The 25,405-nt window shown below is 44.5% G+C and overlaps 1 protein-coding gene across 2 annotated transcripts in view; it reads right to left on the reverse strand.

Annotated features, from left to right (window-relative positions):
* Positions 1-25,405, reverse strand: part of gdpd5a (glycerophosphodiester phosphodiesterase domain containing 5a) — a 117,906-nt gene that overhangs the window by 58,733 nt on the left and 33,768 nt on the right. The window lies entirely within an intron of this gene.

Genomic DNA, 25,405 nt, shown 5'->3' on the forward strand with positions numbered 1-25,405 from the left:
TGATCAGCTTTGCACCACATCTACTCGGCTATTATTAGAGGCAGGGAGATAATGAGACATGTGCAGCAGAGCAGGCCGCTTTCAACAGAGAGGCAGAGCAGGCCACTTTCAACTAGAGTTGTTCCGATACTGATACCAGTATCGGAAATGCCTCCAGTACAGAAACAAAATGCTAGATCGGGTATCGGCGAGTACGCAAGTCTATGCTACGATCCGATATGACATAATTTATCACGTGGTAGCTCATTTACGCTACACAGGCAAACAACACGTGCAGTGCTAGATAGATTAGCTAGCTAGATTATAAAATGAACATGTTTTTAATCGACCGCAGTGTCAATGCTGTTTGTCATTTTAACAGAAGATACTTTCTTCGTCCCTGACAAAGCGGTGTGACGGGGAGCTCGGATGTGTTTCGCTTGCTGGTGTTATTAGCATTAGCTGAAAAGCTAGCTAGTTGGAACAACATCCGCTTTAACGTTACATCAAATCAGATGATCGCCTGTCCGTTCTCGAGGACCTGACACTGGCCGTCTATCAACAATAATGCACCCACGCCACGTTGAATCGGATTCAACCGATCGGATTCAAGTAGCTACCGACTAGCATTAGTGACTAACGTTATCAAATGTCAATGTGAAGAACCTTGTGGGGAAGACAAGCTAGTAAACGAGGGTCAGCTAGCTTAGCTTGATAACGGTACCTTGGCTAAAGTTGGCCACAGTTGGGGCTATTCCTAATCCAGCAATAATAGCTGCAGACCTGCAAGCAAAGCACAGCAGGTTGGCACAGCAGTATTCCAAGGTAAATAACTTTCCCCCCAGTAACGTTACATTGTCTCACTATGAATTGAAAATGGGGGACCCTGATGTAAACAAGACAAACGTCTTTCTCTGGTCTGCATCCCCTTAACAATTGTGTGTATTGAGCCGTACTGTATTGTACCCATTCTGCAATCTGTTAAATAAAGTTTTCATTCATTCATTCAGTCTTTCCATCTAGCTCACACTACGCGACCAAGGTACCCATGTACATGTCAAAATACTTCCCAAAGGTCAGTGAATACCACGATCACAACACCAGAGGGAGCTCCACAAATCATGTTAAACCCAGATTCGGCTCAAACAAGGGACTAAACACATTTCGCAATTATGCCACATCAATGTGGAACGCCCTACCCAAAGCTGTAAAGGAATGTGAATCACTACCCACTTTCAAAAACACTCTCAAAAAACACCTACGGGAGACTGCAATTCGAAACTGGCCCCTACAAATGTCCTAACCTAGTTGTACAGTAAATGACCAAGTATGGCTTTGTCAGTATTGCAATGTACAGAGTACAATGTGTGTGTGTCCCCTACCCAACCCCCCCCCACCTCCAATGTACAGCGCCCAGCCACCCACCCAACCCCACCCAACCTCCTCCAATGTACAGTTTCTACGTCAAATGTATATACACTCTTTTTCTGGACACTTTTGTATCACAAACAGTACTGTATTTGCAAATCTGATATGTCATAAATGTATAGATGTAGCAGTACTGTCTATCTGTATGTCATGTATGTCATATGTTATGATGAATTGAAAATGGGGGACCCTGATGTAAACAAGACAAACGTCTTTCTCTGGTCTGCATCCCCTTAACAATTGTGTGTATTGAGCCGTACTGTATTGTACCCATTCTGCAATCTGTTAAATAAAGTTTTCATTCATTCATTCAGTCTTTCCATCTAGCTCACACTACGCGACCAAGGTACCCATGTACATGTCAAAATACTTCCCAAAGGTCAGTGAATACCACGATCACAACACCAGAGGGAGCTCCACAAATCATGTTAAACCCAGATTCGGCTCAAACAAGGGACTAAACACATTTCGCAATTATGCCACATCAATGTGGAACGCCCTACCCAAAGCTGTAAAGGAATGTGAATCACTACCCACTTTCAAAAACACTCTCAAAAAACACCTACGGGAGACTGCAATTCGAAACTGGCCCCTACAAATGTCCTAACCTAGTTGTACAGTAAATGACCAAGTATGGCTTTGTCAGTATTGCAATGTACAGAGTACAATGTGTGTGTGTCCCCTACCCAACCCCCCCCCCCCCCCCCCCCCACCTCCAATGTACAGCGCCCAGCCACCCACCCAACCCCACCCAACCTCCTCCAATGTACAGTTTCTACGTCAAATGTATATACACTCTTTTTCTGGACACTTTTGTATCACAAACAGTACTGTATTTGCAAATCTGATATGTCATAAATGTATAGATGTAGCAGTACTGTCTATCTGTATGTCATGTATGTCATATGTTATGATGAATTGAAAATGGGGGACCCTGATGCAGGGCTGTACGCTAAGCTTTTTCACTAGGGGCACACTTGCCCCTAAATGAGAAATTTAGGGGCAAAGAATATTTTTTAGGGGCAAATTTTTAAATAACTATTTTACCATTATAGTAGGGCTGGGCGATATGGCCTCTAAATGATATCGCGATATTTTGACATTTCCTCTAAAGCACTTAAAAATGCTTGATTTAACCCTTTGATGCATACAGTCACGCCAATATGATGATTATAATAAGTCCCTGCAACATATGTTTGCATTATTAAACCATGAAGATGCTTTAAAAAATAATTTAATGAAAATGTACTAAGAGTAGTCTACTGACACACTAATAAAAAAGATTATTTACATCTAAGACAATTTATATAAAAACTCTTGGGTGCCTTTTACACAGTACTGTGTTTTCTATCCACTTTAGCCAAACACACACACACATATATATATATATATATACACACACACTACTGTGAGAAAATAATAATCACACAGACTTAATGATTTTAGAATATTTCAGATAATGAAATTAAATGTTTATATTGTGGTGACACTTATCACGCACAATTGGTGCAGACATTCACTGGACTTGAGGAGCGGGGGAATGCTCCTTTAAGCCTGGGGATTCTGGGAACGGGTTGGGTATTTGGTGACGTATATTATGTCACCTGTCAGCTGTCAGCTGGCTGCTGTCACTTTGAAGTAATAACGTTAAACGTCTCTGCACTCGGTTTTGATGTATGTAATTTATGTTGGGAAGTAAAGGAAAGACTCGACTACCGTCTCCCGTTTCATCCTTTCTTGCGATCCCACATTGGTGACCTGAAGTACGTGAATATTACATCATTATGGACGGAGAAGTGAACATTGTCTACGCCGCTGCAATTAAGTTACCCGACTTCTGGCATCACAGCCCTCGACCCTGGTTTCAACACATTGAAGCTCAGTTCGAGTTGAGAGGAATAACACAGGATGTTACGAAATATTATCATGTGGTAGCAGCATTGGATGCCCAGACGACGGCCCGCGCTATGGGGCTGCTGGAAGCGTCAGCGTCAGCTCCCAGCGCCTGTGCGCACCGCCCTGGCCAGCTCTCCCGTCTCCTTCACCAAGGACTACCGCGCGCTGGCTGCCGAAGCGGACAGGATTTATCTCGCCAACCGGCAGCAGTTTGTGCATGCGCTGCTTCCAGCCTACCACCCACCTACCCACCTAGTGGACGCTGCGGACGCCGCTGCAGCAGTGACTGCCCGTCGCCAGGGTAACTGTAACTGAGGGGTTACAAAACCCTGACTGTATTAAAGATTGTGATATATTAAACCACTACTAGTTATGTACTTTAATTACTGGCCAACTGGAGACACTGGGTTCCCTCCGGGGTGTAAAGCCGGGAGGGGTAGAGGAATGTTCGGGTACTCCGTCTGAGTCAACGAGGAATAAAGAGGCTCCAGATACAGGAGCCGGTGCTTGTACTCCCTTGATCAGCAGACAAAAGCAATAGTTGTAATCCAAGATGCTCGACAGCATTGACGACAGCTAGCCAGCCCCTTCCACGAGGCGGGCCCGAGTGGTGATCCTCACGTGGTTAAATCCCAAATGATAGTGGAAATCAACGGTGCTCTTCTCCGGTAGTCACGGTCCCAAAGCAATATAATCCAACCAGAAATGGTTCTGCAATCGCCGGTGCCGATTCTCCTGTGCACTATACTTCACATTAAACTAGGTCGAACTTGACGTTACTTCACTAAACTCTGACACTTTTACTATTCTATTCGCACATGTTCTAAACGCTCTATTTAGACGCAAGGTTGCTCACTTCACTGCACGTTGACTCGTGGTGAATGTGGGTAAGGTACTGAACTGAATATTACGTTGAACTACTGCTGTTTACACCTGCGCCGTATTTATACTTAAGTGACAATCTAGTACCAAACCTCAGTTCTTGTCTGGTATCACTACACTGCCTCTGGGCATGTTCTGACATGCCCCAAACTCGCCCATTGCACCTGTCTGAGTGCGAGACTGCCTGGAGCCTAGGGGCGCTGTCCAATAGGAGAGCGAATATTACTCTGGTTTGGACGCAGGTAAAGGGATATTCCGTGTATATATATAAATAATATACAAGGTATATCAAACGATACATATATATATTCAGTTTAATCTGGCCCTTCACAACAGTAACAGTGGATGGTGTTATTTCCATAACCGGTTTGGCGCCAGGGCCAAACAGTGTCGCCCACCGTGCAATTACAGTGACCAGGGAAACGCCAGGGCCAATGCTCATTAACAGCCATGAGCGTTGGCGGAGGCAGCAGGCTGCTATTTATTAAGGACACCTTATTTGGCCGGCGACTACTAGTCGACTCGGGCGTGCAACGCAGCATCCTGCCTGCTACAGCTGTGGACACTATGGCTGGGGGCCACGGTCCCCCCATGGACACTGCTAATGGCACGCCTATACGTACCTACGGAACCCGGTATGTAGAGGTGTGAATGAATGAATGAATGAAAACTTTATTTAACAGATTGCAGAATGGGTACAATACAGTACGGCTCAATACATACAATTGTTAAGGGGATGCAGACCTGAGAAAGACGTTTGTCTTGTTTCCATCAGGGTCCCCCATTTTCAATTCATATAGACATATATGACATACATGACATACAGATAGTCAGTACTGCTACATCTATACATTTATGACATACCAGATTTGCAAATACAGTACTGTTTGTGATACAGAAGGAGTCAAGAAAAGGGAGTATATACATTTGACGTAGAAACTGTACATTGGAGGAGGTTGGGTGGGGGGGGTTGGGTACATTGGGATATTGACAACCATACTGGGTAATTTACATTGGAGGTGGTTGGGGGGGGGGGGGGGGGGGCCGGGGGGCACACTGTATAAACAAGTAACACTGTACATTGAGGGGGGGGGGGGGGAGGAGACACTGTACAAACAAACACAATTGTACATTGAACTATTGACAAAACCATACTAGGTAAATGACTGTACATTGGAGGGGGTTGGGTTAGGATATTTACAGGGGCCAGTGTTGAATTGCAGTCTCCCGTAGGTGTCCCTTGAGAGAGGTTTTGAAAGTGGGTAGTGATCCACATTCCTTTACAGCTTTGGGTAGGGCGTTCCACATTGATGTGGCATAATTGCGAAACGTGTTTAGTCCCTTATTTGAGCCGAATCTGGGTTTAACATGATTTGTGGAGCTCCCTCTGGTGTTGTGATCGTGGTATTCACTGACCTTTGGGAAGTATTTTGACATGTACATGGGTACCTTGGTCGTGTAGTGTATCTTGTAGACCAGGCCCATTGCAAGTTGTTGTACTCTGTCGTCTACTCTAAGCCATCCTAGGTTGTCAAAGTGGGCAGGGGTGAGGTGGGTTCTAGGAGTAAGGTCAAGCAGTAGTCTGACCAGTTTGTTTTGAGATGTTTGTAATTTTGTTTTTAGCGCCTTTGAGGTGCTTTGGTACCATGAGGTGCAAGCATAGTCGTAGTACCCCTGAATGAGTGCTCCTGCCAGAGTCTTCAGGGTGTTCTTGTTTACCAGAGAGGAGATCCGGTACAAGAATCGAGTTCGTTGGTTGACTTTTTTTATTACATTGGATGCCATTTTGTCACAGGAGAGATTAGCCTCTAGGATGGAACCCAGGTAGGTAATTTCATCTTTCCTTGTGACAATATTGTCACCCACTGTAACTGAGAAGCCGTCGGTCTTGCTGAGTTTGTTATTTGAACCGAAGAGAATGGACTCTGTTTTGCCCATGTGTAATGATAGTTTGTTATCAGCGAGCCATATGCAGATTCTGCCTAGTTCCGAGCTGAGGGTTTTTTCAACCTGTAACTTGTTCTTGTCAGAGACCAGCAGGGCTGAGTCGTCCGCAAACAGGAACAAGTTGCAGTCACAAGCTGACGACATGTCATTTGCATAAATTAGGAACAGTAGCGGTCCTAGTATGCTTCCTTGTGGAACACCACAGCTCACTGTGAGGGGGGGGGATAGGGTACCGTTTACCTCCACCATCTGTTCCCTCCCCTCAAGGTAGGATTGCATCCAGCTCACTGATAGACTATCAAAACCAATTGCTTTTAGCTTGTCAATCAGAATGGAGTGATTGACCGTGTCAAAGGCCTTTTGTAGGTCCAGCATGACCATGCCGCAGTATTTGCCTGCGTCCACCTCTTGTTTGATGTGGTCATTCAAATAGAGAAGGCATGTGTCAGTGGAGTGGGATGTTCTGAAGCCAGATTGGAATTCGTAGATTAGATTTTTTTCCGCTAGGTACTTTTCGACCTGTTCGTAGACTATTTTTTCCATGACTTTCGAGATGGAGGTGAGAATAGAAACAGGGCGGTAGTTGCCTGGGTCTAATTTGCTGCCCTTTTTGTGCAGAGGGGTCACCCTCGCAATTTTGAAGTCCTTGGGGACGTGTCCCTGTTTTATGGAGAGGTTTATTATGTGTGTGATGATTGGTGTGATGGCGGCTGCTGAGTCTCTGAGGAATTTGGAGGGGATGTTGTCATGGCCAGTGGCCTTGTTAGGTTGGAGGGCGCTCAGTTTATTGAGTACCTCATCTGTTGTTACCATTTCCAGCTTGAAGTCGTCCTTGCGGACCCCTAGGTTTTTGTAGTAAGCTACTATGTGTTCTACCCCATAAAGCCCTGAGTGGGAGGGTAGTTTGTTTACCAGTGTTGTGGCTATGTTTGTGAAGAAAATGTTTAAGTAATTGGCTACATCCAGCTTGTCTGTGATGAGCGTGTTGTCCGTTTTTATGTTTATGTTTGAGAATCTGGTTTTAAGTTTTTTACTGCATCCTAGTTGATTATTGAGTAATTTCCAAAGTTCACGTGGTTTGTTTTTGTTTTCCTCAGTTTTGTCATTGATGAAATTCTTTTTTGCAGTTTTGATCATGGAGTTTACGTCGTTTCTTAGTCTGTTTCTTTCTAGTTTGAGTTCAGTCACGTGGGCTTGGAGTTCACTGCTCGTGCTTTTAGTAAGCTTTGACTGACTTTTACGAAACTCAGAGCATTTTTTGTGTTTTGGCGGGCGCCGTTTCGGGTGGGAGTTTGTCATGGCCGCTGTGTCAGTTCCTCTCCTCGGCGCGGACTTCCTGTGTGCGTTCAGGCTGCTAGTGGACATTACAAACTGTCGCCTGATCGATGCTGTCTCCTTTGCTACCTACCCGTGCACGCTGGGAGGGCCAGGGACACTAGGTCTGTCCAACATGCTTGCTGCTGGGGATGTATATCAGCGCCTCCTAGCGGAGTTCCCTATCCTCACCACGCCTACATTTTCCTCAGCAGTCGCTAAGCATGGCGTGGAGCACTATATAGCCACTGTCGGTCCCCCGGTCTATGCACGTGCTCGGCGCCTTGACCCAGCTAAGCTCTCCATTGCCAGGGAGGAATTTGCAACCATGGAACGCCTTGGAATTGTGCGCCGTTCTGACAGTCCGTGGGCCTCCCCCCTGCATATGGTCACTAAGGCTGATGGTGGGTGGCGTCCCTGTGGCGATTTCCGACGCCTAAACAACGCCACGACCCCAGACCGGTACCCCGTCCCGCATATACAGGACTTCTCCGCCCACCTGGCGGGGACCACCATCTTTTCCAAGGTGGACTTGGTGCGGGGATACCACCAGGTACCAGTTCACCCACGGGACGTTCCCAAGACGGCGACCATCACTTCTTTTGGCCTGTTCGAGTTTCTGCGGATGCCCTTTGGCCTCAAGGGGGCAGCACAGACTTTCCAGCGACTGATGGACTCGGTGCTGCGGGATATGGCATTCATGTTCGTATACTTGGACGACATTCTCGTAGCCAGCACGTCTGCAGAGGAGTACCTGACACATCTCAGGCAGTTGTTTGAGCGGCTCAGTGCACATGGGCTCATTGTTAACCCCGCCAAGTGCCAGTTCGGCCGGTCGTCTATTGATTTCCTCGGGCACAGGGTCTCAGCAGAGGGAGCCGTTCCGCTCCCTGCCAGGGTGGACGCCGTTGCCAGCTTTCCACGCCCCCGCACCGTGAAGTCCCTGCAGGAGTTCCTAGGCATGGTGAACTTCTACAACAGGTTCATTCCCCGTGCTGCTCACCTCATGCGCCCCTTGTATGAGGCCCTGCGTGGTAAGGACCCCAAGGCCGAGGTGGACTGGTCCCCATGTACCGACGACGCTTTTTTGGGCACTAAAACTGCACTGGCCAATGCCGCATTACTGGCACACCCATTTCCTACCGCCCCTATCGCCCTCACAACTGACGCCTCAGACTACGCAGTGGGGGCAGTGTACAAACAGTGGGTGGGGGGGGGCTGGCAACCGCTTGCTTTCTTCAGTCGTCAGCTGCGGGACAATGAAAGAAAGTACAGCACCTTTGACCGGGAGCTCCTAGGCCTCTTCCTGGCCATCAGGCACTTCAGATTCCTGCTGGAGGGCCGACGGTTTACTGCCTTTGTGGACCACAAGCCACTCACCTTCGCCATGGCCAAGGCCACCGAGCCGTGGTCAGGGCGCCAGCAGTGCCAACTCTCCGCCATCTCCGAGTTTACCACGGACTTACAGCATGTCGCAGGTAAAGACAACTACGTCGCTGACTGCCTCTCCCGGACGGTGGTGGGGGCCGTCCACTTGGGACTAGACTACGCTGCCATGGCTGCCGACCAGGCCACTGACAAGGACATGCAGGCCTACCAAACAGCCGACACTGGACTAAGGTTAGAGGATGTGCAGTTTGGTATTGCCAACACCACGCTCCTCTGCGACGTCTCCACCGGTCAGCCCCGTCCGATGGTTCCCGCTGGCTGGCGGCGGCAGGTATTCGAAGCCATCCATGGCCTGTCGCACCCGGGGGTGAAGGCGTCAACTAAGCTGGTCAGTGCTAAATTCGTCTGGCATGGCCTCAGGAAGGACATCGCAGCCTGGGCCGGCTCCTGCGTGGCGTGCCAGCGTGCAAAGATACACCGTCACACCAAAGCCCCCTTGGCACCATTTCTCGTGCCGGAGAGGCGCTTTGACCATGTCAATGTGGACCTGGTGGGTCCCCTGCCCGCCTCCCACGGGTTCACTCACCTTCTCACCATGGTGGACAGAACCACTAGGTGGCCGGAGGTGGTCCCGCTGGCATCGACCACATCCGCCGAGGTGGCCCGGGCGTTCATTGGGTCCTGGGTAGCCCGTTTTGGCACACCATCTGATCTCACATCCGACCGGGGCCCACAGTTTACGTCCGGGCTCTGGACTGCAGTCGCCGAGGGCCTGGGAGTGAAGCTCCACCGCACCACAGCCTACAACCCACAGAGCAACGGCTTGTGTGAACGGTTTCACCGCTCTATGAAGGCTGCTCTGCGGGCCAGCCTTACGGACTGCAACTGGGTCGACCGGCTTCCCTGGGTCATGCTTGGCCTGCGCTCCGCCCCCAAAGAAGACCTGCAGGCCTCGGCTGCTGAGCTGGTGTACGGACAGCCGCTGCGAGTCCCTGGGGAGTTCCTCCCGGATGCCGAGGCTCCCTGGTCGGTCACCTCATCTCGGACTGTGCTCAGGGATGGCGCCGGTGCTTTCACCCCAGTCCCAACTTCCCAGCACTGCCTCCCGCAGTCCTACATGCCTAGGGATCTGCAGTCAGCCAGGTATGTTTTCATTCGCCATGACAGCCACCGTACTCCTCTGCAGCCCCCTTACGACGGCCCTTTTCGCGTCCTGGAGGCGGGGCCTAAGAACTTCATGGTGGACATTGGAGGAAGGTCAGAGCGGGTATCGGTCGACCGGCTCAAGCCTGCCCATTTGGACCTAGACAGGCCAGTTGAACTGGCCCGGCCCCCGCGGCGTGGACGACCCCCTGCCCGGCCCCTGCCAACTGCTTTTCCCTCTAGTCACCTCATATCTCCTGAATCCCCCCCACACGCCCCAATCCCCACCTATACCCCTGCACGGGTGATACGGAGTCGTTTTGGGCGCCTGATCCGCCCCCCGCCTCGTTGACTGTGGATCTTTTGGGGGGTTATTGTGAATTCTGGGGGGGCCTGTGTGGTGACACTTATCACGCACAATTGGTGCAGACATTCACTGGACTTGAGGAGCGGGGGAATGCTCCTTTAAGCCTGGGGATTCTGGGAACGGGTTGGGTATTTGGTGACGTATATTATGTCACCTGTCAGCTGTCAGCTGGCTGCTGTCACTTTGAAGTAATAACGTTAAACGTCTCTGCACTCGGTTTTGATGTATGTAATTTATGTTGGGAAGTAAAGGAAAGACTCGACTACCGTCTCCCGTTTCATCCTTTCTTGCGATCCCACAATATCATCAACTATCCAGTTAGTATTTATACTGTGTGTAACATTTGGCTACTTTAAATCATTGAATGTAGCGAGAGAGCGAGAGAGAGAGAGAGAGAGAGAGAGAGAGAGAGAGAGAGAGAGAGAGAGAGGGGGCGAGAACGAACAAGAGAGCCAGCCCCCCCCTTCGGGTTTTGTTCTAGGTTCGCGTTTTGATCGTCTAAGCTGCCGTAGGTGATGACGTCACACTCGAATGTAAACAGGAAGAGATGGAGATGGAGACACACGGAGATGGAAATTGAATGATATACAGAAATGAATAACCAATAAATATGAAGTTATGTTTAAACTTCTGTTGTCAAGCGTTGTCAATATAACCCACCCCCTTTCCTCACGAATGGAACTAGTCTTGTGGAGTCCGCTTTGACCGTTTTCCAGGGTTAGCAGAGATCGCTAGTTAGCTTAGCATAATCCTAATGGATACCTTGGTTAGCAGCTACCGTTAGCTCATTGCTCGTGTCAATTAAATTGCATGTTATTAAAGGTCCGCGCTGGTCTGTCTAATGAAATTACAACCGCAACATTATATTGCACTGTACAGCCCTGGTTGTAGGCTAATGTTTTACTACAATTTGTATGGATTAATTTAGGAGTGAAATGCGAATGAAGGGTTGAAATCACCACTCGCAAGCTTGCCCCCAGATATTATATTAAACTCGCACGGACCAAATTAGGGGGCAATTTGCGACCATATCATCGCAGTGTACAGCCCTGCCCTGATGTAAACAAGACGAAAGTCTTTCTCTGGTCTGCATCCCCTTAACAATTGTATGTATTGAGCTGTACTGTACTGTACACATTCTGCAATCTGTTAATAAACTTTTCAATCAATCAATCAATCAAACTCACGTTAACTGGCTAACTTAAGTGTTGTGACTGACCGACCTCTCACACACAGGCATGCAATTAATGACATGTTGCCGGACAGCCATACCGGTGACAATGTTTAGCTAGTCATAGTATTCCCATGATGTGTTTTGCCATACAACATGGCAAATGCCCTAACTCATTGAGCACAGTTCTCAATTAATGATACTAATCTATACAATCACCTGTTGTTGAATAAATACCATTAGTTTCTAGTTATTACTAAAAAACAGTATATGTAACAGTATCTGTAGTACTCGGTATTGGCCGATACGCAAGTTCAGGTATCGGAACATCTCTACTTTCAACAGAGAGGCAGACCAGGCCACTTTCAACAGAGAGGCAGAGCAGGTCACTTTAAACAGAGAGGCAGAGCAGGCCGCTTTAAACAGAGAGGCAGAGCAGGTCACTTTAAACAGAGAGGCAGAGTAGGTCACTTTAAACGGAGAGGCAGACCAGGTCACTTTAAACAGATAAATAAACAGAATAATTACACCAGGCATTCAAAAAAAAACAATATACCTTTTAGTAATAGATTAGTACTAACCGGTGCTTATTAACGCTTACTAACGGCTATTTCTGACCAAAATAGTCAACCTTTCTTTTTTATAATGGCAGATTCTTATTCACAGGAATTTTGTCCATTTTTCACACGCTGTAATATGGTGTCTAAAATTTATAGAAATATGATGATTATGGATATGAATATGAATTTTTTCAATAAAAACAGACTTGGTATCAAACAAACACAAATATAAGTGGTTAAAATTCGGAAATATTTGTAATTTGTTACAGATATCTTGAGATTGGGCTATTAATGTTAATCATGGGGGATTTTTTTTTTTTTTAAATGGTAAACAGTTAAAATGATATGGCTTTAAACATGATGTATCATTTCATCTCTTAAGCCCAGTGAGTGTCAAAATCCTTAGGAAGCCACAAGGGTTAAACAGAGAGGCAGAGCAGAGAGGCAGAGCAGGCCGCTTTAAACAGAGAGGCAGAGCAGGCCACTTTCAACAGAGAGGCAGAGCAGGCCACTTTCAACAGAGAGGCAGAGCAGGCCACTTTCAACAGAGAGGCTTGGGAAGAGAGGTATTGTCAAGACAGGATTTGGAACGGGAGAGAGCACGTGTCTTAAAAGGTGCTGTAAGTGGTATTTTTGGTGTGAAAATAAGTGGTCTACGACGTGTTAAAATAATAGCTCTACGCAATGACAGCCATCACTGATATAGAGTGTCTGGTCAGTAACATGGGTCTCCGAGTCCCTCCTGCTCTGCAGTAAACAGCCCAGGGTTCGAAATTAACGGGGGCTTGGGGCAAAATGCCCTCGAAAATTGACCAAATGCCCTTGATAATTAGTTAAGCGGGGCAAAAAAAGCCCCCGACAGTTTACTAATTATATATATAATTATATATATGCTCTACAGTGCGTATTTGCCCCTAATAATATGTGTGTGTGCACACCGGAAAAATCATTTACTTGCAGTGCGAGACAGACGAGTGATTGTGAAGATTACAAAACAGCTCCGCTGTTAATAGTTCAGATTGAAACTGGACTGAAATTCAGTTTTTGGGTGGAATGTTTGTTCCAAGGAGGAGGGAGGCGGGGCCCGCTGCGTGTTACAGGGAGATGCTTCCAGGCACTTGAGAGGTGCGAACACAGAGAGAGCGCTCTGCTCTCATCAAGCATTACACTGCTATCTTAACGTTAGCAAGCTAAGCATCTGCATAGCGCGACCCGTGTAACGTTAAGTAACTTGTGTTCGGCGGGGAAAGACCGTTCCATTTGTAACACAACTACAAAGAATAACATCCAAATCCGATCCCGATGCGCATTTCCTTCATTCCACAGCGCTGAGCGCGCAACGTATTTCATTGATCGATCTGGCCAGAGCCTATACTCAGAAACGTTGCGTGTGTGGGGTTTTTCATCAATTTGAAACAAGCCTCTTGACTGTTGGAATTAGGGATGTTAAAAATAAAATATCTAATAATATTATTCAATATTAGACATTCATTGATCCAGAGGCAACCGGTTATTGGTCTGCTATTTGTAGATGTATCAAGAAAACAACACAACTTGCCCTCAGGGACAATAATATTTAATCTATTTAGATAGAGTATGTATGTATTATTTACAGATAATTGAAGGTACGTACCTCAAAACATGAAACCAAGCCATGATGTCACACATCGTGTGTGTGTGTTACTTGAACAATTGTCACTGTGCTCCTAAATTTCTGTGTGCTCCTAAATTTGTATTTAGATTTTATTTATTAACATTTTATTTAGGAGCACATGTGCTCCTTGGGAAAAAGGTTAGCGTAGAGCCCTATATATGGAGACATTAACATTACGTTATCAAACATAGGGATGAAGACTGTAAAAAAAAGTGTCAACAATGTTTTATAATCTTTATGTTAATTTTCATTATAAAAATATTGTGCCCCCGAAATACAAAAAAAAGCCCCCGAAAAGCAATTAAGGGGGGAAAAAAAAGCCCTTGAAAAAAAATGTTAATTTCTAACCCTGAAACAGCCATTACTGATATAGAGTGTCTGGTCAGTAACATGGGTCTCCCAGTCCCTCCACTCTGCAGTAAACAGTCATCACTGATATAGAGTGTCTGGTCAGCAGTGATGGGAATAACAGCGTTATAAATAACGGCGTTACTAACAGCGTTAGTTTTTTCAGTAATGAGTCATCTAACGGATTACTCTTCTAATCTTAATAGCGCTGTTACCGTTACTGCCAAAAAATGTGGCGCGTTACTGTCTATGATTGAAGCTGTTTTTTTCATCAGACAGATCTCTGCGCCGAGAGGCATACTGTTCTTCTCAGCCAACCTCAGCGCGATTGGCTGAGGTTGAGTAAAATGTCATCGTAAGCCATAGGTAGAGGTGGGCGGGTGTTCGAACGCATCCAGAGTCTGACACACAGAAGTGTTGCACTTCCTGGTTTAATAGCACAGTCTTCAGGTGCTCAGAGTCAGAGATATATCTGTATGTCATGCATGTCTTAAATGTCATGATTAGATTTGTTTAGATGATTAGATTAGATTCTTATATCTGTATGTTGTGTATGTCATAAATGTCATGAATTGAAAATGGGGGACCCTGATGTAAACAAGACGAAAGTCTTTCTCTGATCTGCATCCCCTTAACAATTGTGTGTATTGAGCTGTACTGTATTGTACCCATTCTGCAATCTGTTAATAAAATGTTCAATCAATCAGTATATATTTGTTATTTATTTTTGGTATAGTGCTTAACAAGCATAATTTAATGTTGCCCAGTTGTGGCCTGTTGAGGGGCAATACATATCAAAAGTTCCAAAACATCTATTGTGTTTGTATTTGTATGATCCACTATATAATAATCTAATCATAATATCTACATACATGGCATTTGATTGGAGGCTAGTCTCACTTTGTCCCACAGCAACATTCAAATAGTTTAGATTTGTGTATGTTGTTTATGTAAAAAAAAAATCTTGAAAGTAACGCAATAGTTACTTTCTGAAGTAACTAGTTACTTTTATAATTTGTAACTGAGTAAGTAATTTAGTAACTTTTTGGAAGAAGTAACTAGTAACTATAACTAGTTACTTTTTTAAAGTAACTTGCCCAACACTGCTGGTCAGTAACATGGGTCGGTCTCCCAGTCCCTCCACTCTGCAGTAAACAGCCAGCACTGATATAGAGTGTCTGTCTGGTTAGTAACATGGGTCTCCCAGTCCCTCCACTCTGCAGTAAACAGCCATCATTCATATAGAGTGTCTGGTCAGTAACATGGGTCTCCCAGTCCCTCCGCTCTGCAGTAAACAGCCATCACTGATACAGTGTCTGGTCAGTAACATGGGTCTCCCAGTCCCTCCGCTCTGCAGTAAACAGCCATCACTGATACAGTGTCTGACCAGTAACATGGGTCTCCCAAATCACTCGTCTGAAAGACCTAATCACTCATCTGAAAGACCTAATCACTAGTCTGAAAGACCAAATCACTCGTCTGAAAGACCTAATCACTCGTCTGAAAGACCAAATCACTCGTCTGAAAGACCTAATCACTCGTCTGAAAGACCAAATCACTCATCTGAAAGACCTAATCACTCGTCTGAAAGACCAAATCACTCATCTGAAAGACCTAATCACTCGTCTGAAAGACCTAATCACTCGTCTGAAAGACCAAATCACTCATCTGAAAGACCTAATAGTCTGAAAGACCAAATCACTTATCTGAAAGACCTAATCACTCGTCTGAAAGACCAAATCACTCATCTGAAAGACCTAAACACTCATCTGAAAGACCAAATCACTCATCTGAAAGACCAAATCACTTGTCTGAAAGACCTAATCACTCATCTGAAAGACCTAATCACTCATCTGAAAGACCAAATCACTCATCTGAAAGACCAAATCACTCATCTGAAAGACATAATCACTCATCTGAAAGACCTAATCACTCGTGTGAAAGACCTAATCACTCGTCTGAAAGACCAAATCACTCGTCTGAAAGACCAAATCACTCATCTGAAAGACCTAATTACTAGTCTGAAAGACCAAATCACTTATCTGAAAGACCTAATCACTCATCTGAAAGACCAAATCACTCATCTGAAAGACCTAATCACTCGTCTGAAAGACCTAATCACTCATCTGAAATACCTAATCACTCATCTAAAAGACCAAACCACTCGTCTGAAAGACCAAATCACTCATCTGAAAGACTAAATCACTCGTCTGAAAGAACAAACCACTTGCCTGAAAGACCTAATCACTAGACCGACCACATTACTTGCCGTTATGATGCCACAACTTTTGGTATTTATTCATCTTATGATTAGTAGGCCAGAGTCCTTTAGGAATTCATAAGAAATAACCTAGAATCCAATGGGCCAATTCCTTTAAAGCCAATACAGCTCAGTTATTCTAGTTCTATGAGATTCAGAGTGAAGTTGTATTGGATCATCTGCTGTTTGCTGCAAAATCTTACAAGGATTTTCAATGAATGCCATTTACCATCATTAACACTGGATCAGTATACAAATTTAAATCCCACATTTTTAGTCAACAAATGTTTGGTTAATTGAGGATTGAAACCACACTGTTCTTTATTCGCCTGTTCCACACATCCACCAACAGAGTAAAAAGTAACCTGTTCCACACGAGGTGAAAATCCGCCTAAAATATACCTAGGTAAATGGAATATTGCTCCACTTCTACAAGGGCTATTTGCATATTCTTGGTATCTATGTACATCTATGGACCTCAGGGAATGTATTCACAGTGTCAGAAATATTGTGTCTATTACTAGGCTTGCTTAAATTGTGATGAAACTAAAGGAGAATATGAATTATGATTTTTCTTTGCATCTTTGACAGTGAATAACACCATGATAATAATGACCAAACTTAAAAAAACTGCCACTAACCTCGTTCAGTACCCTCTTGAGATCACGTGTACAAAAAAAATCGAAGGAAATTAATAAAGGGAAGATGATTAAACCGAAGGTTCTGTAGATACAGTACTGAATTCTCCCATCCGGACCAATGCAATTTGAAATATTATTATAGAATATAGAATATGATGCTTATACATTACCTTATTATAGCCAATTCGCACATTTATATATATTATCTTTCAAATGCCTGAGTTCAATTTGGATTTAGTATCACCAGGCGTGCATAAGAACAGATAATGAAATCTACTGTACTTTTTAATTTTCCCCACAGTGCAACCGTTTTGAAACTAATTTCAGATCTAATTGTTCCTACATGCTAACAATAGGGAGGGGAAACTAACTGTGTTTCAATATTTGTCAAAAACGTTACCTTTTGTGGCTTATTAATTATCGCGAATCATAACAGTTATTAATATGATTCATTCAGAACGCTGAACTTTGAAACCCCACAGTATCTGACAGGAAGTGTAGTTCAGAAAAATTCCACCGCTGGTCGACAGCTATGTACCCCCTCTACAAAATGGCTGCAAAAAAACTACAATTCCCATGGTTAAAAATGTCCATTTCCGTTTCCGTCTTGCAATAGACTTCAGAAAATCGAAAACTTAAAACTATCTAATGGCACCTTTTTTTTATCTACTTTTTTCTCCCATTTTTTTTTCTCCCATCCCAATTTCATATCGTCCAATTCTACCCTCCCCTGTCTCGAACGTTGTTAGGCCATGCCTCCCACAAGCCGGCTGCAATGTGGACTAAGCCTTACATCACGTGTCCCCTCCGGTACTCGAGGAAGCAGCAGTCGCATCTTTTCACCTGCACAGCACGATCTCTCAGCGTCGGGGGTCTGCGTTTGGAGGGCACGCCGCCCCCGTCGCTTCCTGATTCTGCTGCGCAGGCGCACCAACCGACCTGTAGGAGTCGCTGTCCACAATGTCCGATCCCCACCCATCAGCTTCCCACCCCCTAATACTGCCAATTGTATTAGTATGAACGACCAGCCAAGCTGATGGCAATGCGGAGAGCTGGGCTCGAACCCAGCGTCTCCTGCATTGGTGGTGAGCGCATTGGCCACTGCACCACCTAGCCGCCCTCTAATGGCACTTTTAACCTATTGCTAAACTAACGTATTGATGATAATATACATTCTACATGCTTTTGTGACATGTTAGTGATGTTAATACTTGAAAACGTTTGATTAAAAAATCGCAACTTAACACTTTGGCTGCCATGGGTTAAATTCATTATCAACCGTAGGTTGCCGGCTCTATTTGTCTATAGAGAAAGTCCCCTTCTTTGCAGGGCTATAACTTTTTAAATTCTATTGCTACATTGCCATTATTAGGGCCCATTCAAAGTCCTATATGTATTGTTCATTGTGTAGCAACGTTAAACTTTTTCATTCACATATTCATAGTAAAGTATGGTCTAATGTATAAGTATGTTTTCATCTCTTTCTGCAGCTTTCTCCAGAACGTGATCTATAGCCCCAAATACATTATATTGATGATGCAATACAGTTTTATGGCAATCAGCGCGATATAAAAAATTCCAACTAGACGTACTTCTAGAAGTTACTACACGTCATCTGATGTTGACCGGATGGGCTAGGGGGCGTTTATAATTCCGTGGGCAGCGTTATACCAATCATCTAATGTGGGTCAAATGTTGATAATAGCAGTTAGTATCGAAGACGGTAACTTTACACGCTAAAACTCACCCCAGTCTCCGCGCGCCGTTGGGCGATCATCGTAGAGTAGACATTTTATCATTATGGGATGTAGATTTACCCGGTCCATCTCCAGCTTGTATAATGGTATATACGTCCAAATCATGTTGTTTATCGAGTTATTGGCAATCGATCGCTGTGTATTGTGACGAGCTAGAATGCCGGGACCTATAGCGAGTGCCCGGAAGTAATACGGCCGTCCAGCACAACCTCTATGGCACTTCCTGTTAAGCGATTGCGCCGATCGGCCACCAGATGGCGCTCCTGAACCGCCAGAGAGCTCAGTGGGTCCTCCTGGTGGATCTCAGGCCAGCGGAGGGGAAATATGAATCCGGTCCCAGATTTTTGAAATATTGATATCAAAGACGCTGTAAAGCGTCTTCGGCAACTTGAGCATGGCCGGGAATGACGTGTTTAAGCGTTTCCCGGCACCCAAAGTTTTAAATGCAACACAAAATATTGATTTATGACCAGATGTAATTTGTGGGTCGGTACCGACCCCGTCGATTTTGCGTGACCGGCCGCACATATGTGACATCCTTCAACGTTGTACAGTCTTTCACAAGACCTGACCTACATCCTTTGGGGTCTCCAGAACCAAGGTGTGATCATGATAAGATTGTGTAATCTCGGTATGGGCCTCTCATGTATGGAAGGTTTAACCTTTTCACTACCACAATACCAAATGGTTAACCCTTTCACTGCCACACGGCAAAGGGTTAACCCTCAGTACCACACTACAGAAGGTTAACCCTTTCACTACCACCAGACAAATGGTTAACCCTTTCACCACCACACTACAGGATGTTAACCCTTTCACAGCAACAATACAGAAGGTTAACCCTTTCACTGCCACACGACAAAGGATTAATGGAAACAAAAGATGTAGGGTTTTAGTCCCAAATGAGATTCTAATAAATAAAAAATAAAGCACATAAGCAACCAGGCATGTAGACAGACGCCTACAATGTATGTGTGCGTGCAAATGCATACACACGCACACACACCCACACACACTAACATAGTAATCCTTAAAAAATCTGTCCCCACGATTAGACCCTGTGGCTTTGAGGCAAAGTTAGTGGAGTCATGCTGTTGACTAAAGGGTATATTTAACCCTTTCACTATCACACAACAGCCATCTGTCGTGTGGCAGTGAAAGGGTTAACCTTCTGTATTGTCATTGTGAAAGGGTTAACCCTTGTGTGGTAATGAAAGGGTTAACCATCTGTTGTGTGGTAATGAAAGGGTTAACCATCTGTAGTGTGGTATAGTGAAAGTGTTATCCTTCTGTAGTGTGGTAGTGAAAGGGTTAACCATTTGTCATGTGGCAGTGAAAAGGTTAACCATCTGTAGTGTGGTAGTGAAAGCGTTATCCTTCTGTAGTGTGGTAGTGAAATGGTTAACCATTTGTCATGTGGCACAGTGGCAGTGAAAGGTTTAACGGTTAAACCTTTCACTGCCACATGACAAATGGTTAACCTCATGTAGTGTGGTAGTGAAAGGGTTAAATGAGGCAATCCAAAGAGCCGAAGAGTTCTAAGCGTGGTTATTATCATTACAGGCTTTACAGCCAAAGTAGCATGAGTACAGACCGACTAGAATGATGGGCCCAAATCCATATAATCAAATGGAATGACATGGTGCAGCTACTATGACTAGGCTATGTCTACACCATCTCTCACCATCTCTATTTAACCTGTAATATTGGGGTGTAGGAAGAAACAGGAAGAGATCGTCGTTAACTGTCTGACATTCTGTGTAACAAATGTTATCAATTTAGAAAAAGATGTAAAGATATGTTCAGGTATGTTGGAAGGTAGGTTGGCCAGGTTAGTTATGGCAGACTAAACGAAAAGGGTTGCTGGTTACAATTTCCAATACTGCCACAGCCCAAAACTGGAAGGAACCGCTGAGCAGGGTGCGTATGTGATGTACCATGTATACTGCATATTTTGTATATAGTAATGTGTATTTGTATAACCAACATTGCTTCTGTCCTTGTAAAAAAAAGAAAACAGTAAGTAATGAGTAAATGGACTGCATTTATATAGCGCTTTTATCCAAATCGCTTTACAACTTATGCCTCATAGGCCGTATGGTGAAGGCTGAGAAGTGGCTAGAAAACGATTCTCGTTCCCACCTCAGCGAATTACACAATTTTCCCTCTGGGTGAAAGTTCGATTGGTGTAGATTTAGGAACAAAAAGTTCTCCATTGACAAAATAGCCCATTTTGCACAATCATTTTAGTAAAGTGGGGACTAGATCTTACCTCACAAACGAATATTTGGTCACCACAGAGTTTTATCTGACGTAATTGGTGCGAGTTCGGTCACGTATCTTGCGCTCGACCAATAGCAGCTCTCCTTGTTGCCAAGTTACAGACAACAAGAGATTTGTGTAAACGGTAGTAATGGAAGCAACTGAAAGGCAGTACTCATCGACGAGTACAGAAGACGACGAAAATGGAGAAAACACCTTCTAAAGTTCGCAAAAAGGTTTCGAAACAATGTTGTATGCATCTCACGTCCGTTCAGAAAGAAAGTGTACACGATTTTACACAGACACGGTGGGATAGATATAGAAACTCCGTCGAGCGGTGGCTTAAATTGCCAGGAGAGAATCGTATCATTGCAGATGCATACAAACATTGTTTAGAGATCGCGTTTGCCAATGTTCCCGGGGATGCTGGTTTTCACGCTACTTGCTATAGGTGTTTTATCGACAAAAAAACGCTTGGATACAGCTGCGAAACGGGCTATGTGTTCTGCAGCTCAAGATGTGGAAACAGGAGAGGCAGAACTTACAGCACATGGCTCTACAAGTGAAAGTCCTCTGAAGAAACTTCGATCCAGGACAGGCTTACCAGCTTTTGTCGGACCTGTACTTCCAGTCTTGTGCATCATTTGCAAGAAAAGGAACAAATAGACTGAAGGGCAAACGCAAGAGGGACCATCTATCTATGGCTGAAACATTGTCTGCAGGTATGAATTTTTTTTTATGCTGTGGCAGCTGTGCTGAGATACAGTTTAGCTGTGTTTTTATAAGATAAGATATTCCTTTATTGATCCCCTTGGGGAAATTCAGGCATCATAGCAGCATGGGGGGAGGGGGGGGTACAGGTAGTAAAAACAACACAGGCAGTGTAAACAATTATAGTTGACATAAAACTGGCATTCTAGTTTTCTTCAGATACTGTATGTAGCTTTACTACTAGTTATCTCATAGTGATGTTTAAAGTATGTTAGCTTCTGTTAACCACCTCTCTCCCCCCCCCCTCCACACACACAGGGGAGGGGTGCATGCCTGTGTCTCTTTTGTCCTTGTGTGTGTGTGTGGGGGGGGGGGTGAAGCCACAGTCTCCACAAAGTCTGCAGAGATTTAACACAGATTGACAAATAACATTTTCCTCACATTATCAAAATACAATCAAAGAAATTCTCAGTCCCAACACACACTCATGTCATTTTCCAATTTTATTTAAAGGCCTGTTGCTGAGAGCTGCCCAGGTGAAGCAGGACACCAGCCGGCTTTTGCATATCCAAATTTTTTTTTACTTCGATTTTGTTTGTTTGTTTGTTTGTTTGTTTGTTTGTTTGTTTGTTTGTTTGTTTGTTTGTGTGCGCGCGGCCATTGGGTGGGGCCGGGGGACAAATACACTGGAGGAAAGTAACCCAGCTCAGCACTGCCCAAATTATATCATATCATCACTATTGCCTGTTTGAAGGATATCATCCTCAAACACATATACACCTACATGCCTTGTAGAATTCCACACATAAGAAAGAAAGATACTGGGATGAATAAACAAAATAGGAAATAAAATGTAGAAATGCATGCAATACATAAATAAATATGAATCTCCATATATGAAATAGAACATTTAGATAAGGTGCTACTGAAATGTTTTGGTGAGTTCTTTGTTTTTTTGTGGAAGTAGCCCTTCTTAAAAATGCCTGTAGTGGAGTCTACAAGGTCTACATTGCCGGACCATGTAGAATCCGGACCTTGTAGACTGACATAATTCTGTGAATAGTTTAGTCTACACAGGCCATATTTCAAATAATCAAAATCTTACTTCATTCATCTTAAACATTCTTGATTTGGGGGATTGGTAGTTCCCATGAAATCTGAAGTTGTTCAAACGACAACAGCGATCCACCTTGAATTAAATCACACAGCCGAGTGAAACCTTGTTGGCTGCGTCACAGTCACGAAAGGGGCTACTTAATTCATTAATCCAATCCACTTTATTTATAGAGCACATTTAAAAACAACAAAGTTTACGAAAGTGCTGTACAAGTCCCACAACATAAGATAAAAAAAAATAAATTAAAATCTCGAAGCTTCGAATTAAAATCGAAGCTCGGCCCCGAAGCTTCGATTGCCAAAAAAAGCTTCGAAGGTCAGCCCTAGCTTGGATATAGCACATGGAAAGCTGTGTGACTGTGACAAACGGTTCACAAACTCTCTGTGCTGTTGATGATCTAACATGTGACCACGAGGAATGTGACACCAGGGTGTTTATACACGCACAACATGCTGCACAGATCTATCAAACTGTAGTCATCAAGAGCCCTGATACAGATGTGGCAGTGATTGCTGCAAGTCTGCAGGCAGAACTGCCATGTAGATTGTATTTTTTTCACAGGAGTTGGCAACAGCACAAGGATCATTGACATAGCTAAGGGGTCATCAGCCCTTGGCACCAATGTGTGTTCAGCACTTATTGGGATTCATACCTTCTCAGGTTGTGACTCTATAGTGCCTTTCATGGCAAGGGCAAGAGGAAAACATTTACTGTTGCCTGTGGAAAAAAGGACTACATGACTGCACTGGGTAGCAGTTTTACCCTAGACCAGTCTACCTTTGATGGTCTTAGCAAATATGTGTGCCACCTGTATGGCCAGTCATCAGCTAAGAATGTGAACGATGCAAGATATAAAGCATTCTGCATGGCATCATCGGCATCACCGACAAGTGACGCATTGTACCAACACTGCAAAAGGGCAAATTACCAAGCAGCTATAATGAGACATTCTTTGAAAGCTGTAATGTGTGCCCCTTCACCCGTTGGCAATGGGTGGCACGTCGAGGATGTGGAGTTAACAGTGACATGGATGACGACAAATGCGGCCCCTGATAGTGTGTTGCAGGTAGTCCATTGCGGTTGCAAACAAGGAAAATGTGAGACAGGAAGATGTTCATGCATGTCTGCAAAACTGCCATGTACAGATCTTTGTCAATGCCAAAACTGTGCAAATGTTTCCAAGGAAACGGAGGATAGGGCTACATTAGAGGATGACTCGGATGATAGTGGTGAGGATGTATAGGGTGAGGGGATTAGGGTTATAGTGTGATTTGTTTATTTGTTGAGATCAGTTTGACACTGATCTCTCCACACACCTCACTCTTTTTACTCTGTAGTGTATATTATGTATATTGAATATTCCTCTTCACTTACTTACTTTTTTTACTGTATGAAGCACACTCTCAGGGGCTCATACAGAACCAAGCATTTCATCGTAAACTACCTATTTTACTATTTATATTTACTATATTTTATTGTGATAAATAATAAACAAACTTGAAACTTGTGTATGTATGTGACGAATAAACCTCTTGAATCTATTTTTGTACCTGCATTCTATTTTGTCTTTAAATGGAAAATAAAAAAGGTTAATGAGTAACTTATTGATTTGTAAATTGTTTGACATTATTCCATTATTCCAAATTAATTATTAATACATTTTTGTCATTATACTATCCACTGTGGTGGCACGGTGGTGTAGTGGTTAACACTGTCGCCTCACAGCAAGAAGGTCCAGGGTTCGATTCCCGCTTGGGGACCAGGTTTCCATGATGCCAGGTACCCAGGTGAGGTATCTCCCAGGCCTTTCTGTGTGGAGTTTGCATGTTCTCCCCGTGCTCGCAAGGGTTTCCCCCCCGATAAGATAAACCCAATGGAAAAACATGCACAACAACAGATCGCTCCTGCCCGAAGACGGGCAGGAGCACTTGGATTGGTCCCCGGGCGCGGCTCACGTTGACGCCCTATCTGCTCCCGGCTGCCCATGGGGGGAAGGACGACAGGATGGGTTAGGCGCAGAGACTCAATCGCATCGGCGACTGAGAAAAAGACAATGCATGTGTGTGTGTGTGTGTGTGTGTGTGTGTGTGTGTGTGTGTGTGTGTGTGTGTGTGTGTGTGTGTGTGTGTGTGTGTGTGTGTGTGTGTGTGTGTGTGTGTGTGTGTGTGTGTGTGTGTGTGTGTGTGTGTGTGTGTGTGTGTGTGTGTGTGTGTGTGTGTGTGTGTGTGTGTGTGTGTGTGTGTGTGTGTGTGTGTGTGTATCCCGGTGTGTGTGTGCCGCTCCAATTGCATGTCCAGTTCGTTGCATGCCGAATAAAGACCCCTAAAAGAGGTCCTGCATTATTATGAACTGTCAATCTTTAGAACATTTTACCAGCATCTTTAATATTGCAGGTTGGGAATCACAAAGTAAAGTGTTTTTGATACAAATGTGCTGCATGCATCAGGATTGTCTGTTTATGGAGGTTTATTGAATAATTGCCCCGACAGGACGTCATGCATCGGTGTGTTGTTGGTGTAGATAGAAGGCGATATGATTTAAATGTACAGTATGGTTAATAACACAAACGTTATCGCCCG

This window comes from Notolepis coatsorum (assembly GCF_963971535.1).
Source record: "Notolepis coatsorum genome assembly, chromosome: 8".
In the NCBI taxonomy this organism is placed as follows: Eukaryota; Metazoa; Chordata; class Actinopteri; order Aulopiformes; family Paralepididae; genus Notolepis; species Notolepis coatsorum.